Source organism: Lepeophtheirus salmonis, chromosome 4 (assembly GCF_016086655.4).
Source record: "Lepeophtheirus salmonis chromosome 4, UVic_Lsal_1.4, whole genome shotgun sequence".
In the NCBI taxonomy this organism is placed as follows: domain Eukaryota; kingdom Metazoa; phylum Arthropoda; class Copepoda; order Siphonostomatoida; family Caligidae; genus Lepeophtheirus; species Lepeophtheirus salmonis.
In genome coordinates this window covers 8,140,547-8,157,883 of record NC_052134.2, presented here as the reverse complement: position 1 = coordinate 8,157,883, position 17,337 = coordinate 8,140,547, and the positions used below count along the sequence as shown (strand labels likewise).

Here is a 17,337-nt window from a genome sequence, read left to right as displayed (position 1 = left end):
GAAGACCAAGTTCCCGTCCAAGATAAGGGTGTTTGGTTTGTACATCAGTGACGGAAAAGTTATAACAGCTCACTTTTTTGATAATGGTCTTAAATAGACCTCCTTAGCGTACTTGGACCTTATTAAGAATGCTGGAAGCCACATACCCTATAGATACAAGGTTCATGTGGTTCTAAGACTCAGTGCATTTCATGTAAACAAAACTTTCATGCATTCCCTTGACTGTCAGTTCCGCGTCGTTATCAAAACTAATTAGTGGTATTTCAAGAGCCATGATCTGAATCTGTATTATTTCTAGTTGTGGGTAGAGCTAAGGAGGAAGGTAAGCATGAAAAGGAACATGGCCTTTCCAACAAGAGAGATAAAATAAAATGTCTCCATAGTTTACTGTTGGTGATCAATGTTGAGGATGATCATATTGAACGATATAACAGGCTCAATTTAAATTTCATATGATATATACAGGAGCGGGGATCAAATTGTCGCCAAAATATTTTTCTACAAAAAACAACACAAAATATTCATTTTTTTACTTTTTTATTGAAAATCAAAACTATGACGAGCATATAGGTATAGAGTAGCCATTCATGCGATATAATCACCGTTGGCATCAATAACGGCCTCAATACGGCCTCTGAACCGGCTGAAGGCTCTTCTGACCATCTCATTGTTCATGTTGCCAAATACCTCCTTTAGGGAGTCCATCAGGCAGGCCTTGTTGCTATGGAGATGTCATTTGGTATGTCTCTCGACATAGCCCAGACAAAATTGGCCAAAGGATTAAGGTCGGGAGAGTTAGGAGGCCACAAATCCTTGGTTACGACAGCATAGCAGTTCTCGGTTAACCACTGCATGGAGATTTTGGACACATGGCAGGATGCTGAGTCCTGTTGCCACACCCAGGGTCTAGATCTGGCCCACCTGCATCTTGTAGCTCCTGCAACTTAAATCCTCAGATACACAGTCCCTTATTGTTTTCTCATAGCAGCCCAGATCCCTCGCCATGGCCTTAAATGACCCTGGTAGGGTCATTCTCAACCATCTTCTTCACCTTGTCGACAAAGTCGGTGTCCCTGACCTTCCTGTCGGCGCCCTCCTCCTTGGGTGCCCTCTTTATGGTGGCAGCAACATCCCAGGTGTCCTCTAGCTTCTTACGGATACGCTGAACAGTCCGTAAATTCATTCCTAAGGTTGAAGCAATCGTTGAATTGGAGATTTCACCTCCATTATTAACCAATGCCATGACTACGGCGGACCTCGAAAGCTCTTCGTTCCACTTATAACTCTTTATCTCCTCATATGATGACGGTATGATGCTAACTGAACTACGTATCGTCAGCTGACGAGAATAGCTTTCCTATTTGGTAACCGGTGTTTTATTTGATAATGTCGTCTTCAAGTTATCAAGGCTTAAAGTAGGCGACAATTTGATCCCCCCTTCCTGTATGTTTTTCTAAAAGGCCATTAACTCCTACTTAACCTTAAATGAAATATTGTCCGGATACTTCAACCCACACATGTATCAAATTATGTAATTTTATACAAACAATACATGCTAAATGTTGCCAGGAATTATAACAGGAATACTACAATACCATTCCGTTAGATTGTTTGATATCATACATAAATATCTTTAAAAAAAACTTATCTTATGTATGTTTTAGGTAAAATTTCCTATTCAATTCCATTAATTAAAAGGCTATCTGATACTTGCTCTCAAAAGTTAAATCAAGTTTTCTGTGGATGCATATTAAAGCAATATTAACATCTTGGTTTGCATAAAAAATATTCAATTGAAATTAAAGTGCATTAAAATTATTTCAATTCAAAACTTTAACCTACATATGTATAGAAGGATGAAATTAATTGAATTAAAATTACCTATATACTTTCAATTCTATAATTAATTATTTAAAATAATGGCTAGGTACGCGCAACTTTTGCTTCTACCCAGTCATTCAAACTAAATAGTATTTTATGTTTAACTCTATCAGTAGTGTACGTTTAGAGTTATTAATTCTAATTACTTTTTGTATGTTAAAAAATGAACCTGAAATGGACATGAAAATATTGGCAATTGGAATAGTGTATTGGATGAGATCAGCTTACTTGTTTACTTTCCCTTCAAAAAGTTGACCAGTAAAAATGAGCCTCCTCTCCCACAGTCCGATTTTTAATCATTTATTATTTTGTCTGTGGCTAAGTTTAGTCTAATACAAATCGAACATCTCATAGCATCAAGGGCTCTCTTATTGCTTCCATAAGGAGACAATGATCAGCATAAAAAGAAACTACCTCGTCTACGCCTGCGCATCCTTATGGGTGTATACATACTTGAATTCCATACGACATTTAATTTTAAATACTAACTCAAAATCAATTTTTTTCAGTATTAATCTATACGTCAGAAAATTCTTACTTTTTACATGCTTAATCCAATTGAGTTTTTATGACATATAAGCTTCAGGGTAAATTAAGACACTTTTTTTACAGCATTACAACAGAAAAATTAAATTTTAATTTTTTTTTACAAGAAATGTGAGGTTGGGTGTCTAAGTTTTTGTTTTTTTTATAGCAAAATAAGCAGTCTTTTATTTAAAATTCTGAGAAAAAAAAAAAAACCCCATTCTAACTGAATATAAAACACTCCTTACACATAACTGATATGAGATAATGCAAAAACAATAATTAGAAAAACGACAATAACATAACAGCTTTTCTTTTCTTTTTTTTCTTCCATTCTAATACCCAAAAGTACAAATTAACGACCATCGTCGGAAAAATTACTTAAAAAGTCGAGTTCTTTCTCTATTACACCCTCCAAATTCGTTGGTTGGGTTTCTTGTTGCATCAGCAGGAGTCTATTATAACCTGTACTTTAATGATGATGGCCTCTACCTTAAAAGCCCTGGGAAGATTTGGATCGGTTACCTCTACCCAATCATTTCCTGACGTCAAAACTTGTAATTTTCTATTATTTTTACTTGAAGCATCCTTACGAAAGGATTCACCCTATTAAATTCTGTGCCGACATTTATATTTTCTCACTACAGAATGTGCAGGCTGGGTGTCTAGTTAAAACACAAAAAGTTTCGTTCAAATAGGTAAACAAACAAACGTGGAACAAGGGAAAAGGTTGGCAGTTGTCGAAATGATAGTGCAGACATAGGCCTCCCGCAATTGCCAAGACGTTATTGTACCCCAAGTCGATGGTCTACAGGATCTACAACAATCAGAAACTAGGGATTCAGTCCGATCAGAATTCCAATAAGACATATAAGAGTCAGCACGTGGAGACTCCAGAGGGCGGTAAAGAAAGACTTGAAGGTGACCTCCTACAAGCACTCAAAGAATTACATCTTGACATAGAAGATAAAGGAAGTCCTGTTGACCAGGAGCCACAAATTATTGAGCCCCCTCAAGGATAAGCGTCGTCATGTAACTTTCTTCAGCGAAGCGAAAAAGTGTACTGTAAACATGGCATACAACAGCCAAAAGGGCAGATTCTTAGCTGACAAGGAGGAGAAGGTCCCTATGGTCTAGAAAACCAAGTTTCCGGTCCTGGTCATGAGGTTGAGGTCATCAGGTCCAACAGGAAGGAGATGTCGCTAATCTTCTTCAACCAAAAAGAGTGAGTCAGCGCTGACAAGTACTGCGAGGTGCTGAAGGACAAAGTCATAACGTGGATCAAAGCAAAAATTGGAGCCAAGGGATTCACCTTCCAGCAGACTCAGCCACTGCTCACAAGCCCAAGAAAATCCTCGACTTTTGGTGCCCGCAGACTTGGCCCTATACTCTCATGATTTGAACCCAATGTACTACTTTTTTAGGAGGAGTTAAAGACCCAGTTCTTCTCGAGCCCTGTTATAAAAATATCCTAATTTACCTGCCTCATCCCCGTATTTAAAAAATATACTATTATTTGATAATCATTTTTTTTAATTAATTATCTTCCATAAAATGTATACAAGTTTGTTTATTCGTCGACCAAACATTTTTGAGTGGTCGCTTAATATTTTAGAACTCTCTAACTAGTTGATCTAAAGAATAACAGTGTAGCAAGGAGCGTGTGCAGCTAAAATCAAACAAATATTTAAAAACAAAATTAAAAGAAACACTATAATAAAATTTTTTATCAAGTACAAGATACTATACACAAAGGTCTTAACTTAACGATAAAAAGTTTAAACTTTGTAGTTCGATGGGGATAATGTCGTGTTCTAAGATAATCATATTGAAAAGACAGACCACAGTTAATGAATATAAATATTTCATAGTTTACTAAGGAATTATAAATGATTTATAATAAAAGGATTTTCATTATAATATATCTTCACAATGGGTGTAAAAAGTGTGTGCGACATCATCCATATTAATAAAACATAGTTCATCTCTTTGTACGACTGTCTGAATATATGAAAGCAGTAATTGGGTGCCCTGTATATACTTCTTTATTATGCATAAGATAAACATATTTTTAGCTAAGAAATAGCAATGTAGTTGTATAAATGAAATATTGTAGAACATATTTAAAGCATAAATGTATATAGTTCATTTACAGTTGAGCCCAAAAGTATTCGTACCCTTTCAATCTTTGATATAGGTATATTTGGAATCTTTAACAATTGTTTTAAATTTTCTTTCTTGTGATGTTTTTCATAATAATCACTATTCATTGACAAAAAATTACAACTTCTTATATATACTACTTTTTTATGTCTCGAAAACAATTTTTGATTGTTTTAAAAGTATTCGTACACCTCGAAAGGGGAAAATTAACAAATACTTCTTTATTCTTTTTTTGTCATGGTAACGTCTGAAAAGATTAAAAGACTTATATAAATACTCAAAAGATCTAAAATTTCTTTGAACCATCTTCAGAGGTATAAAAGTAAGATGAACCAATTTCTTTCTTCAGTCTTATTCAACACTCAATATGACCAAGGCTAAGCAGAACTGTGAGTACCTCCTCCAGCTTTAAGTCAATTGCCATAACCAAAGTGATAGATACAACGGCACTTTCATAAAGTTTTCCATCCCGAAATTCTCTATCCAATGCATCATCATCAAATTCAAAAGAACTGACCATGTCAAGAATCTTCCCTGACATGGACGGAAGTCTTAACTGAGCATTTCACAAGTGAGATATGAAGTATGAAAGGTTGCCAAGAATCAAACAACAACTCTCTAATCTATTCAACAAGTGGTTGAAATCAATAGGAACTTTAGTTGGACGATCAACCTTATAAAGGGTTAGCACAGCAATAGGTTCCGAGGTTGTATGCAATGAAAGACTCAATTTGCATATAAGTACAAAGCTGAGTTATGCCAATGACCGCAAAGATAATGAACTCAACTTCTGGCGCACTGTCCTACGATTATATGAGACAAAGATGGAGTTGTTTGGTCACAACCAGCATCGGCAATTTGGAAGACAGAAGGGACAAGCCTTCGAACACAAAAACACAATCCCAACTATCAAACATGGTGTTGGAAGCATAATATTTTTGGGTTGTTTTACTGCCAATGGAATTTGAAAACTTCAAAAAATTTGTGGCACCATAAAAAAGGAAGACTAGTTCGAGATTCTTGAAATGTATCTGCATCAATCAGCAAAGAGGCTTAAGCTCGAAAAAGATTGTTAGTTCCAGCAAGACAGTGACCCAAAGCACATATCCAAAAAAGTTCAAGAATGGCTCAATAGGCAAAAGGTTAGGGTCATAGACTGACTAGCCCAAAATCCTGACCTTAACCCTATTGAGAATCTATGGGTTAAATAGAAAAAAACAGTGTGGAAAAGACATCAAATAAATATCCTTACCTTTGGAGATTCTGTCAAGAAGAGTGGGAAAAAATCGATCTCAGTCGTTGTCTTAATTTGGTAAGGATTCATTCCATATTACGATATTACCCTTTTCCTGTTTGATTTTGTTATTTGCTTCTAATGTTTATAGCATATACTAAGATTTGAATAAAAATAAACGTTGGTATATTAAATTGAATTTTTGTACTCATCAGTCATCCCGAAATATTATTTTTTCCCCTCAAATTCTTATTATTATGCTTTCATTCTTGAGGAAAGAACAAGTCATATGAAATGATAAAGTTTACTTCTTGAACGCCAGTGTTGGATAACATACATGAGTATTGACGTGTGAGTGTTCTCGTTAAAAACGGAGAAGGAGTTGTATTCTGTATTATTAAGCAAATATTTTTTTTTAGTCTACGACTAATTACTCTGAGCAATACCAGGTACCATTGCTAGTTATATGAAATTGTATGTAAAGTCTGTTTTTCTTTTTGAACCTTTCTGTAGCTCTTGCAACTCATAGAAAAAATATGTAACCACAACGACTGCGACTTCATCAGAGGAAAATGCTTACAATTTAAAGCTCCAGTCATAGATATAATAACAATTAAGAAAACTACATAGAAAATCTAACTCAGAATAATTAAATAATTATGATTAGTTTGTGTTAGTCATAATGATGAATAGTAGGATGAACATATAAACATATGTTATGTCAGGTATATAATACTAATTATGTGTACTTTGCACATAGGTCAATTAACTTGTCATTATCTTATCCTTCTACAATAATTAGTACAACAATTTACAACCAAAAATAAATAACAACAGAGTCCAAAGGAAATAAATCAAATTATCCACTCTCTGCCTCCTTCCGGAATATTCATATCTAATTATGCAAAAAGAACAATCATTTTCTATCACAAAAAATACTTTTTTATTCTTACTTTTAAATTACTTTTGTAAATAATGAAAAAAAGAACCATAGGAGGATGTAATTATGCATTGTAAGGCAAATTAATTGCAGCATATTATCAGTGTATTAACTTGCCCTAGGCCCCACCCTTCGTACATATTTCTGCGTTGTATATAACATTACCTAAGAAGAATCCAAAACTTAAAAGAAAAATTCAATATAAAACACCATTACTTATCTGTGCCAGTTTTAGGGAAGCATTGGGGCACTTATCTTCGGTCCCATGCATTAATGTAAAAAAGGATAATCCTACAAACTGTAACATTTTTATTTTATTAAAAAAATGATCATAAAAAGGGCCCATCTTTTATGCAAGGCATTGAGTTAAATGATATCTAAATTAAGCCAGAAATTTCTTTTTTTTAATAATTTTTCCGTTAGTTTTTATTATTAAATTAGTAAACTAGTTAAAAAAGAAACTTCAGAAATTAATAGTATTTAAATTCATGTGGAACATTTAACCAATTATCATCAAGTAGTCATTTAAATTTTTTATAATCTTTTCTGTTCATTATGTATTCGTATATATCTCAATTAAAATGTTTAATTATCTTAACAACATTAATTTCTGGTTTTTACATAAATAATTTATTTTTTCTTATAGTAAAAACACTCAATTTTTAATGTTGTGAAAAAATTCTATGAAATTGTTAATACTTTATTTGAACTTTGGGAATCAAATGAGTAACTATTAGTTTATGATGAGGTTGTATGAATTATTCAAAATAATACCAACAAATTTATGATTTGTTATATGTCGTGGTAGCCCTCAGTCGTTACATTGAAAAAAAAAGAATTTAAAAAAATGAAAAGAGAAAACATTTTATAATTAAAATGTTTAATTTAATTCCCCTAAATCTCGAAAAAAAATGCTAAATATACGAATTAAACCTACAGAAGCCATTATCGAGATAAATGCAAAAATGAATATAATCGAATTGAATGTTTTGGGAGAAAACAAAAAAGTTTTGGCAATAAATTGTAAATTTCATAGGAATAAAAAGAATTTTGATAAATCTTAGGCTCTATAATAAGGAATAAAAAGCATGGAAGTCCCACGAAAATAATTTAAAAAAAGTTATGAAACAACGTTGCTCAACGGGGCCGTCCGCAGGATTGTATTGTTATATTTATTTTTGTATGGAGCCTTGGTGTTTAGAAAAAAAATTAAAACATCTATTGCTATTTACAAAAAATATTATTTTTTTTTAAATGAAAAATTAAATTTTTAGAAAATAAATTTCAAAAGTCCGTAGCTATTAACTGAAAAATTTCCAAAATTAAATTTTTTTCTCATCTCCATAATTTGCTAATATGATTCTTTTAAAGAAGATAAACCTGACAAAATAACAATTTTACCCTATTATTCGTCCTGACACAATAAATTAATAATAAGTAAAATTACTGTTTTTTATGAGTGGCCTTCATTCCCTCTAGCTGACGGTCTTGCTCAATGGAGAACGCACTCAGAAAAATTTATTTTCTTGAACATAATATATACAAGTGCGTCTCTGTCATTCTTAGACTGGGAGATATAATTAAAGGACATCGACTCTAAAGATTATTCCTAGGTGAATTGAAGTAATTGTAATACGATTATGAATTACTAATATTAAATCATTACAACTCCATCTCACCAATGAAAAGAACATTACAATAAAAACAAGTTGTACATTTTGTATTAGCCTTAAACTCACCCTAAAACCAACATCGGATTTAACTTTTGATATTTTCTTTATATACCTCAAAAATCCATTAATTATAGTTTGCTCAATTCCAAACCTTAACTTTTATAATTAATATTTAAATATTACTTTACTGGCCTTCCCTGATTACCATGTTGAGGGTATTTTTATTACAAAGAAAAAGCATATTTTAAATAGTTTTTAAGGAGATAGTTTAAGTAATGATATCTTGGCTTATACGTAACATCCAATTACGAAAAATCCTGCACATTGTCAATAAGAGTCGGTAATCAAAACTGACTGAAAAATATCCCAAAAAACAATAGTCTTTTTGAAAGAGTCCTCAATACCTCAAGATATGCCTTACTATCCAAATTAAAAATTGGTAGAAGGTGACAAAATCAATATTTAGCGAAGTGAATCACAAACAGAGAAATTATAGTACATTATAATAATATTAATATCAGGAAAGCATATCCGTATATATTTTTCTATAAAAAGGTCGGAAGTCAAGAAAAATTATGCAAATTGTCTTTATCTAAAATATTTTTTCATATGTAGTCATACGTTTTAAGATTTTTCACCATAGAAAACGTTTTTTATTATACTTTTCTTTGAAGAAAGCTCTTCCCCTTCATACTATACATTCAATATATATATAAAAAAAGATTTATAGTGACATAGTAATTATTTTCTTGAGGAAAAATATATGTCAAAGCTAAAATTGTCATTTAAAAAAAAAAAGTTAAATGATGGCTTATAAAAAAATGTTGTTATTATGTGTAATTGTTGTGTAAGGTGAGACTAAGTAAGATAGACTAGGGATAGTTGCAACTCTTTGTCTTTTAGCCTGAATAAAACAAAAGCTTATTTGACATAGACTTGCCAAATTTTAACACAACACAGATGAATCTGTAAAAAATATATAAGGGTTTTTTATTTTTTATTCATGGAGTAACTTTAACCTTTATTGTATATACATTTACAACGTTGCTAAAATTATATACATAAACTTACTTCTATTCATGCACATTCCTTAGATTACCTCTTTTGTTTAGTGTTGCTAGGTATATTGGTAATTTAGTGGTAACGGAGTACTGACGTATTTTAAACTGTACGTAATAAAATAGCTATTCAAAACACTACTTTCATCATTTCCACTGTGTTATAAAAAAATGTGTCTAATTGATGACGAATTTATATAATGCTGCCAAAAGACACTCCAATTCATAAGTGTCCATAATTGTGTCTTATAAAGAAAAGTTCTTGAATTTAAGTTCTAGCCCTTACTCTACACAAATTTCCTACAGACCGCCTTCTAATTTCATTTAAAATGTTCTTAAAAACATAGTTGTCTTATAATTTCCATAGAAAAAATGTCAAAAAGTACAAAAAAATAAAAACGATTGTTAGCGGAACAAGCGGTGCAAGAACTGAAGAGACCAAGGGAACATTTCCCCCAGAGTATTTTTGAAGAATTTTAATAGTTGGCCCAATTCAAATTTTCGTGTTCACTAAATAATTTGAATTGAAATAATTTTGGTAAAAATAAATTCTTTAATTTATCTAATATGAAAAAAATTAGTCTATTAAAAAATGCATTAGTCAAAATTTGTATAAATAAAAAAAACATTTAATGAAATCTCAACGGCTCCCCCCCGAAAAAAGTAATGTGGGCGCCCCTAATGACGTCACTATGGTATAGTTTGATGGACCAAGTCCTAAAAAGAAGTATAATCGACCCCTAGTATTCCTTTTTTTTTAAATATTCTGTTACATAATAAAATACATTATCTAACCAAGTAACAATATCATATGTTCCTATCATATTGTATTATAATGAAAAAAATAATATTTTTTGCAAGATATTTGCAATAATCTTGATACATATTTCATCTTATATGGCTTAATTAACCATCGATATTTTGAGGAAAAATTCCAAAGGCCGGTCCCAAGGAGAGGATTTTTTAATTTGATACATATAACAAAATTAATCTGATTTGATTAATTTGTTGGACCTGTGTGACAATAAAGAATTCTTCACAACAAAACAAAAGTAAGTTCAAATGCTACAAATCAACTTTCAGATCACTATTAACAGATTACAGTAAGTGCAGTCTAAACTTGCCCGTTAGTGGTTGAACCTGTAGCTCCTGATGTTTTATAAGGTGTTTATACCTCAAAAACTCAATCCCAAATGTGTATTTACTTTTTCACTTGTAACTAAAATAAATTTATTTTTACGTCTCACTCTAACTTATTACTACACTCTGTTAGTCTCCTTACGCTAGGTTCTATAATAAAATATTTTCAATAAAAAAAATATATAACTTCACGTAAAAAACATTAAATATAATCGTAAATATTCAATTTAGTGCCTTCCATATAATCATTGGTATATTTAATGGATACAAAACAACTTATGTTTGACGAAACATGATACTGTGATTGGAGGTGTACCTGTTCTCAGTAGATGACAAGAGAAGACAAAGAATCTAATTTATATTTAAAGAAAAAAGTGCTTATTATTATTGATCAAACTCGTGTTTATAATGGGCATGTTAAAAAAATTTGAAAACGAAAATTAACATGGTAACCCTGTCAAATTTGAATTTTTTTCTTGAGTAGATCAGCTAAAATCAGCTGAGAAAAGGAGGGAGGGGACAAACCAAATAAAAAGGGCATTGACAATAATTATCTGGATGTCGATCACCAATTCTACTTTGAGTCCAAGAAGGACCTAAAATTAATACTCTGTATACTTTTGGTCGTTTATAAGCACATAAGAATGTTAAATCAGATTTTAATTTTAATTGAATGTATTTAAGAGAGGAATTTCACTACTCCGAAATCAATTAATAATTAGATCTCTTAAGGAAAGAAAAATTCATTCTACAGAATTCCAATTCCGAAAAAAGGGGCCATGTCAAAAATTCATATTTGGTCCAGATAAATCGGAAAAATCTTTAAAGGTTTATAACGAACGAACAAATAGAGAAAACGCATATTTTTTATCATTATTTGAAAGCTATATATTACAATATTCAATTAATGGTAATGAGATCCGTCTCTCTACATAACCTCAGTCACATGTTGCTAAAGACAAGGACAAAAATGGATCCACAAAAGACCACCCGTACCTGCCAAAGCTACCAGTGCCGTGTGGCCAAGATTATTGAAGAAAGGTGAATCTCATTATCAATATTTAAGTTTCATAAATTATGACATTCAAATAATTTAAAAAAATTATGGTTATATCCAATTTTGTTCGTTTGTTATAAGTCTTTTAAGATTTTTTCTAATTTATCAGGACCACCCTGTACTATTATATATACTACGATAGATGTGATAACCGCCTTTGGGTCTCATAGTGAAAATGCACAGGTTCTTGCCCTGGCCATTTCTAAGGAAGGAAATATACTCTATACAAATTGACTTCAAAGACAATTCGTAGGTCAGATGGATTAAATGTAATGCTATAATCTTTAGTTATACTTAATCCGTGTAACTCCATCTAACCAAATAAAATAACTTAAAAGAAGAAGTAGAAGAAACCAATATATTAATAGAAAAAACGACTTTTAACCAAACAGTCAATTAAATTAACTAAACCTCTATTAAATTTGTTAAATATACAAATATTATCAAGATAAATAAATAATTATATTAAATCTATTTTTTGTTTCAGAAGCAAACTAAAAATTATTGACAATAAAATATAGAAACAAAAGAATATAAAGAATTTTTTATAAGTTTCGGAGTGAACAATATCTATGTTCACTAACGGTTGGTTTAACATATAAATTAGAACATTGAGAAATTCAGACTGTTGAATTAAACTTCTCATATACATTATTTTATAAAAATTGAAAAAATTCATTATAAATAATAAAAGGATGGAGTTATCAAGGACTATTTTGTAATGTAAATATTTGAGTTCCAACAATTTGACTCTCACTCAACCTTATGAAAGAAGAGACGTACTTCCAAAAAAGGACCTGGAGTTTATTGTAAATTAGGTAATCAGAACGTTAAAAAAATTCCAATTTTTAAATGACTGCTAAATTTAGCAAAATTTAATTTTACAATTATAAATACATTATTCAGTACAAAGTTACATAAATGTAATAAAATGTATGATATAAAAAACTTATATTAAACTTAACTTCATTGTTTCTTTTAGAGAACGTCTATGGTATGTACATACACAATGATGGAGGTTGCGTTATAATACATAAAAAGCGCGCGCCTTCAAATAGCACGCATCCAAAAAGACTATTCGGAGGGAATGAAAGACCTTTCGAAAGAAAAGAAAAACGTTTCCCCCTTTTAGTAAGCCTTTGGATTCCATATCATTCTTTTCGAATTGAGAAAAAGATTTGAAGGTTCATAATTAAACATATGTATATTGTGTTAATATTGATTCGTGATTAGTATTTTTATATTACTTAATAAAAGGAGAAGTGTGCCTGCCTTTCCTTCCCTTAGATATAGATTCATGCCTTTTCTTTAAAAGTAAGTTGCAATCAAACAAATATAGTTACATATTATATAATTAAAATGAATAAAAGATTAAAAATAATTTCAAATCCTTATAAAAAAATATATTTTTTTAGGTATTCCAGTTAATAGGATTTAAAAATTAATGAAATATTTAACAATTTTTTTTAGATTTATATGTAAAATATAATGATTATTTCTTGTTAATATAGTTTTATTTCAATTTTAAAAGAACAAAAAACTTTAATCTCTATTTTTTGTAAACTTATATTGGATTGCAGAGCGATAAAACAATAGAACTCAATTCTCCTCTTAAATTAATTAAATTGTATAGAAGTTGATTATAATCAAATAATGTCGCTGCTTTTTAATATAGTGTCAAAAGATAATTTGTTGAATGTTAAAAAAAGGTTTATATGTGCGTTGTTCACATAAAAATAATCTTGATCAAAAATCAAGAAAAATTAGAAATGTTTAATTTATTTTTTTACACCATATATTTATATATTATACTTTGTTCGATTAGTAGCTTTTCATTGAAATGTCTGGAATGCAATGAGATACCCACAAGTAAAGTTTGAGACCTTCATTTGATGAATAATACTTAATTCTTTACCCATATTGCCTTTCAAATGTTAAGTGCAATTTGCTGGGGTCTTTAAAGGTTTAATCATTATAATTTTTTGATAAACATTGAAGATAATTCGTCAAAAAATATTTATATTTTACAAACTCATTTTTGGAAAGAATCATTCTTGTTTTCTTTTTTGTTGACAGGCCACATATTGTTTTCTAATACCGTACTAATTTGTTAATTGATAGTATTGATTATGTATTTGATTCTTCTTTCTCCCATACTTTATTGTCTAATGATTGTCATCGGCATCTACATCAATCGAGGAACATCCCTTGATCTCTATAAAAAATAATTTTTCTGTTCAGTGCCTATAAATACTTAAAATACAAATCATATTATTTAAGGTACTTACATACAACGGAATGTTCAATTACAACCAAATGTTCCATTAAAATCTAAATACATTTAAGTGAAACTTCAAAATGACAATTGATTAATTAGAAATAGAATTTAAACAAAATTAATAAAGAACAGATGTGTGCCTGTGATCTCTTAATCATTAATGTAGCTGCCCTTAATAGCAATGATGGCGTCTAGGCGATGCTGCAATCCTTGTATCAGCTGCAGATTTAGTCATCTGTCATGTGAAATAGTACTGATCAACTGTGGTCTAGGACACAGTAGGCATTTCTCTGTACCATGTACCATTAGTGTGTAGTCGAGGTGGGTTGCATCAGGACTGTATAGAGTTGGGGGCAAAAATGTCAAAAATGAGTTTCAAAGATCTCCTAATACTAATTCAATCATTATTAAAATAGTTTTGCAACAAAGTTTCTTTCATTGCTGGTGTCAAAAGTGACTTCTTCGCCCTGAAAAGGCTCTTTCGAACGACTTTTTTGATAAATTTCTTGACAGTCTGTTATGAAACCCCAAGATCTCTTGTATGGGCACTCATTAACTTCTGGGGATTGGCCTTGATTGTTTTCTTTAACACTTCCTGGTTCAGTTTTGCCTTTTTGACAGAGGTATTCTTCCTCTTCAACATTTCCGACTTGCTTATTGCGTAGACGGTGGTCTTAGAGACTCCCAATTGCTTAGAGTAAGCAAGTGGAAATTTGTCTATCACGCTCAAGTGTAATTTTCTCGACTTATACGTAAGCTAAAGTCTGTTTGGTTTTATGACTAATTGTTTATGCTTTAAGTTTAATATATCAAAATATGAATTAATTTCAATCACTCAACACTCATGAATTAGTAAGTGTTCTGATTTCAATGGACCATTCGGTATCTACAAAATATATATTTAATGAGTCAACAAAAAACAGATATTGAAGAAAATTAAGAAAGAGAAAAAATCCAATATATTATTTTACATTATAAATAAACACAGCCCAATATTTTATGTGCATCTTTTAGTCAAAAATAGGCTTTGTTTTCAAATTTGTGAGATTAGCTAAGATACCAAAGAATGTTAACCATATTTTATATCCTTTATTTATTCTAAAAGTCTTATATTGACACCAATATGTTATTTATATAAAATATATTAATTTATTAATATTCTAATGTGAAAATCAATTTGGGCTACTTTCAAGTGTAATTTCCAGCACCTCAAAAGGGATAAAATTAGGAAATTGTTTATAGAAATTGACGATTATTTTACAAAATTACAAAAAAAAATCCACATTACATTTAAAAAAAAAAATAGGTTTTCAGATTCTTTTTTGTTGACGGCCAACATATTATAAAAAACATTTCCCTGCATAATTTGTACATGTTTGTTTTTGAACCAGTATTTCATTACTAAAATGCTTATAGTCAGAGTTTTATAAACACTACCAGTTTAATACAATTATTATTTTTTGGATAAGGCATTAAATTGATAATTTTACCTTCTCCAAAGTACACAAATTTTCAAAAAAAATAAACAAGTATTTTGTCTACATATATTTTTAGTAAAAAAAAAACCAAATTCACTAAATTATTTTTTTAACATTTTTTTTATCTAAGCCTTCATTTTTCTGAAGAATTTTCTTTATAGATTACTAAAAAAAGTATTTACTTATATATGTAAGCTTCATATGGCTGATTACAAAGTAAAAAAAAGTGATTAAATTAAATAAACATATATTATAGAATAATATCTTTCGTTTCATCTTTTGGATTTAAAGTTTCGAGCATAGTCCCTGAACCATTTGTTTTGATTTGTTTACTTAAAAATAGTAAATATCTACAAATAAAATTTTATTTACGTAGATCTTAGAAATTGAAGTTTTGAAATATACTTTTGTGTATATGTTCGCATATTCAAAAAATTCATTTATATTATAGACTTGCAAAAAAATAATCAATTTGGTTTCATTTTAGTTATGTGCGTTTTTTGTATATTTATTTCGCATACATTAACCACGTGAACAAACAGTACATCGAGGGTGAAACTAAAAAAAAAATATTTTACACATTATTCTTGAATGACGTTTATATTTTGATAATATATGTTAGAACAATAAAGTTATTTACAAAACTATCTTTTAACATTTCAACTGTTCAATTATATCACCATCAGATTGTACTAGGTTAGTAATTTTACTTGTGGAAAAATACAAACCACATCGGATGTAGTCTGGTTAAAATTCGATCGATGACAACAACATCACTTACATGACATTTTTTACATGTTTTTTTATTGACTTTGCATTTTCACATGTCCGACCGTCTGGAAGAAACAAATTCTTGTGTCGGATAATGTATAAGCTGTCCAAAAGAACAATTGCCCTCTATTCATGCAAACTTAGTTATTTTTGACATATGACACAATTATATTATCTTATAATAATTAATTAAGGTTTTATTTTATTAAGTTTAGATTGACAACAATTATTTTCTGCTTATAGCTCTAGCCTATGTGTGAGGCACAACTTTTTCCATTCTAGGTTAAGCAAAAACAAATGAATAAAGTCCTGATTTTCTTCTCAACATTCGGCCAGAAGGAAGAATAAAAAGGATTAGCAAATTCAATGAAGTGTCAGGCCCATTTTTTTTGTACAAAATCAAAGCATGTTGTCAAAATATGAATTAATTTTCTCTCAAATTGAAATTAATCATATTTATTGTTGTCAATTGTTTGAAAATTTGTCTTTTCTTAATTTAAAAGAAAATTTTTTTAAGTTAGTACCCTTTTCAGGATGCCTACTTTCACTTTTTTCCAAAAATATATATTTTTAGCCAAGAATTCATAGATTATTTTGTAACCATCATTGTTTCTCTTTTTTTTACATTAACCTATTTCAGGTGATAAATTAATTAAGTAACAACTAAATATAAGCATGACTTTTTCAATCTAAATGAAACATTCATAAATTATTTTTTTTAATCTGTCGTCTGGAGTTCTTTATTTAATATTATATGCAAAATAAAAGTATAAATTACTCACTAGAGTAATACATTACTCATGAGTCTTGCTCAAATCATTAATATAGCTTGCTAATTATCAACAATAATGAAAATTATTCTAGTAGTTATGATATTTTGAATAAAATTGAAATTAAGTTGTTAAAAAATTAACCTCCAGCCAGTTGTCATTTATAAGAATGTATTGTTCCCATAAAAAAGATCATAATGTTAATGACACTTTTGAGACTGCTTTAAAGGGTTTCTAAGATTTTTAAAGATTAAACCAAATAATTTAATAACCAAAATGTATTCAATTTACATATTTTTTCATATATTTATATACCACTGATACAGATGATAGGGTCACCAATTAACTGGGGTTCTAGGGATCTTTTGA

At 30.0% G+C, this 17,337-nt stretch overlaps 1 protein-coding gene across 9 annotated transcripts in view; it reads left to right on the top strand.

Annotated features, from left to right (window-relative positions):
* Nucleotides 1-12,799: 12,799 nt before the first annotated feature.
* LOC121116534 (kin of IRRE-like protein 3) overlaps nt 12,800-17,337 on the top strand; it is a 308,756-nt gene continuing 304,218 nt past the window's right edge. For 4 of the 9 annotated variants that reach the window (XM_071887596.1, XM_071887592.1, XM_071887594.1 and 1 more), the window contains exon 1: nt 12,801-12,985. The gene's annotated coding sequence lies outside the window, so the exon portion shown is untranslated. Of the gene's footprint in view, nt 12,986-17,337 lie in introns of all 9 variants that reach the window. The other 5 variants (XM_040710793.2, XM_071887595.1, XM_071887597.1 and 2 more) reach the window with 2 other exon arrangements.